The sequence below is a fragment of the Chaetodon auriga genome, chromosome 16 (assembly GCF_051107435.1).
Source record: "Chaetodon auriga isolate fChaAug3 chromosome 16, fChaAug3.hap1, whole genome shotgun sequence".
NCBI lineage: Eukaryota > Metazoa > Chordata > Actinopteri > Chaetodontiformes > Chaetodontidae > Chaetodon > Chaetodon auriga.
The window spans coordinates 7110580-7114538 of NC_135089.1; positions in this window are offsets into that span (position 1 = coordinate 7110580).

A 3959-nucleotide genomic window follows, 5' to 3' on the forward strand; every position below is an offset into this window, starting at 1 on the left:
CAGATGTGTATCTCCTTTGTTCCGAGTGATCATAGGGAGGTCATGGCACACGTGCTGCACATGGTGAAATCAAATTATGGGTCTATGCGATAAAGAATAATCTTGAGCAGCACAAACACAAGTAAACTTAGTGATTTATTTAATGATTTGTGCACGATTATACACATTTGATTTGCTGCTGAAAGGGATGACTCAGAAGTATCATCACGATCCTGCAATTTCCCTTTGCTTAATATGTGTAAATGCAACTCTTGTGCTGAAACATGGCGTGATTGAATGGCTTATCCTTCATAAAATGACTCAACCAACAGCCACCTACACATCCAATCGAGAGCAAACATAAGCCTGTGTCACTAATGGGGGAAAAATATCCCCTGATGTTGTAATCTAGGTCAAACAGAAATGACTTCCAAGTGGTTGTTAGCCTGAATGAAGTTATCGTTCTGGTTTTAATGCCATAGGAGCACCACAGAGTAAGACAGTGTCTGTCTATTTCCGGCAAGATTAATACCAGAGTCCTCTGAGCAGTCAAGCTGATTGGGGATTTTCTTTACTTTAAACTCAGGCATATATAATCTCCTATAGTGAGATAAAGATTGCTGAGTTACACAGTAGGTACTGTATAAATAAGTCTGTAGATTTGCTGGAACTTCAACGTATTTAAATAAGTACTTGTGAGAGTTAAAACCCCATGTGTTGGAGGCAGTCCCGTTCCATATATGCATTACATTAGCAGGCAGGCAGCGATGTTGGTCTTGTCGTGGCTCCAGTGTCGAGCTGTGAAAGCACCTGATCCTCTGTGTATGGATTCTGCAGGGACTGGATGCAGTTGAGCAGCAGAGAGGAGCTGACATGCACCTTTATCACATGGCTTAAGGAGACTGAGGCTGAGGAGAAGACAGGGCTGGTGATGAATGGGCTGCAGGCCTTGCCTCCCGTCTTCCTTTGACAGAGCTTCTGTAATCTGTTACAAAGCCACCGTTGCCTCTATTAACTTCTGACACATGCACACCTGCACACTCACTACCACTGACCTTCCACTCCTCTGCTTTCAATCCCATTCATTCTCACTCGGAGACGGAGCGAAGCTAAATATTTCAATGTGTTTACTGTAGGATCTCTTTTCACGCCGTTAGTCACAAAGTCAGAACCAGATTTTCCTCTCAAACAAAATCCCTGTTTTTGTCAGAGCTGTTTAAAATGCACATTCACTGCAAGGTGGTGTTTACTTGGAAATCTCAGAAAGTTAAATAACATCTTTTCAGTCAACATGCTGATTAAACCGTGGGGTTAAAGAGCTGAGCACTGCAAGATATCTATTTCTACAATCAAGGATACAGTAATGTACACTCCGGGGAGCCTGCCATTGTTTTCCATGTTTTCATTTTATTTTTCTCCTTGTTTTTCTCCTCAAGTTCATGGTGTTGAGGAAACTAAGATGATGACATCTTGTTTAGCAAATAAATCATTGTACAGTAAGATCTGGAGTTAAACCAAAGGGTGACTGTAAAATAGCGCCAAGGATTGAAAATGAAGTTATTTACTAGAACTTTTTGTAGTTCTTGAGATACAGACATTTCTGTATCATACTACATTTAGTTGTTAGTCACATGGGATTACTCATTTTATCATTTTACTGTCTGGTGGAAATAGAGGTTCCTATTAGCCTTTGTGACTAATGACTGAAAAGAAGTATGTGAAGAAAAACATGTGCTGTGGCCTCATACTTACTTACTTACTTACTTCAAAGGATTTGTTCTTAGCTCAGTTTCTTTAAAGAGGACATATTATGAATAGTTTTGGTGTCTGGAGAGTCCAACCTACAAAATGTGAGATAATTCAATCAGACAGTTTTTTGTGGGCTGGTTCGGTCAGAAAACACAGGATTCATCAAGTTGTTCAGATTTAGCTTCCCTTCCCATGTGACATGCAGAGTTGTGTCCCGTCGTCCTCCTGCAGATGGAAAACTCTGCTGTCTCAACAAGAGCCAATGGAAAGATATCAGTGAAGCCCAGGAATGGATCGATATCGACTTCAAACTTTTAAACTTTGACATTTTTATGTTGCTTTACTGTGTATTTTGCATGTTGGCCTGTTAGCCTGCTGAACTTGGTATTAGCATGTTGCGTGGCTAATCTGGCTAGCTTCTACTGTAAGCGCACATGCTGGAGCTATGTTGGAGTATTTAATGTTGACGAACTGTCAGGAGAAACTGTGTGAACATTAAGCCTCATTTGAAGCCAGTTAAAAGAGTGGTAGGATGGATGTAAGTTACTGTTTTTTCATGTTTTTTGTAAAACTGTAAAATGAAACTGCATCGTTTGCTCAGCCGGCTTTTTAAGAACTGTAAAATGTGTTTGGACACTGTGGACATTAATGAGTTAAAAACCAACAGGAAGAGTTTAACTGTTAAAGAACATTTAAAAAAGAAATTTAATAGAGTAACATGGTTGTTGACGGTGGAGTACAGTGTGTATCTTATCATTATTAACTGAGTCTATTTTAGAGGTTTCAAAGGGAAAAACAGTCACCTGCTGGCTTCCAGGATTCATAAAAAAGGGCTTTATCTGTGCTTCCAACTTCCCTTTTGACTTCTATAATGAGACAAGACATTATTTTGTGCCTTTACTTTCTTTTGGATGAAGCATCAGTGAAGCAAATTTCTGACCTCTTCCTCTTCCTCTGGCACTGAGTGCAAATAATAATCTCTTAGGAAATCATCTATTCCTCCCTCCATCCTTTAATGATACAGTTCATGAAAACATTATGAATTTGTTTAGTTATGAATCTTTAGACATAACCATATTTCACAAGTCGAAGCATTTCACGCCTTTACCTTTTTTACTGCAAACAAATAAAATGCATTTAATGATTGTAAAATAGGAAAAAAGTATTTGTTCAGATCGTTTTGTGGTAAAACTACAGCACGTAAAACAAGGTAGAATTAGAGATTCAAAGTATGAAGTGCTCACTGTCTATTTTGACTCTTTTAATCTTTTCCCTCCTATTAGAAGCCAGGCGTGTTGCTACCTTACAATAAGTGGAGCAGAGGATTAAAATCTGATAGCAGTCGACACTCAGTGGCCTTTAAGTACCTTATCTACAGTCTTAATGGGATCGAGAGCGTATCCATTACTCATATAGAATTGCGAAAGGGTCAAGGAGACAACTATCAGAAAGATCTATGTAATGAATCTACAGAAACCACAAAATTATTTTGCTCTGGTGCACTTCCACACAGAAATTCACCTTGGCTGTATTGTTTTGGTCCAAAGTAATGCTGCTTTATTATAAAGCATGTTTAGGTTATACTGACTGACTTTCTGAGGCTACAATGCTCTTTGTTTAAAGCACTTAAGAGATAAGCTTTCTGTTCCGAGTGGGTTTATACAGAAATCATGACCACTATAATGTCATATGTATAGTATTCTACTGATACACCCTTGGCTGGCTTGTATTAAATGAAATTATAAAAATATGGATGTGGTTGGCGGGTAGAAAATATAATTTGGTAGTACAGAGCAGACTCTGATTGTAAGGTTGCTGGAGAGAAAAGAAGCCAGGCCATTTAATCGCTGCATAAAATTATGACAACACTGAGGTATTCAATAAATTGAGCTGTGATGTTCACCCTGTAATTACACCACTAAAGTACACAGTAGCAGCTCGTCTACCAGGTCAACCTAATCCCCAAAGCCTCCAGAGGAAGTCAATCACACTGAGGAGGTGCTGCAGCTGCAGGTTACAGAGGCTACTACCTGCATTTATTTACAGACGCAGACATAATTAACCTGAATATGAACTGGGGTTATTGAACTCATTCAGTCTCAGACAGCGCTTAAACAAGCTCTGGCTTCTCAGTCAACTGACGCGCTGATAGAAATCTGTCACAGAATTTAATCTAAAAATCAGGATGGAAAAATTGATACATGAAGCCCAACGTTGACCTTTCAGTAGAT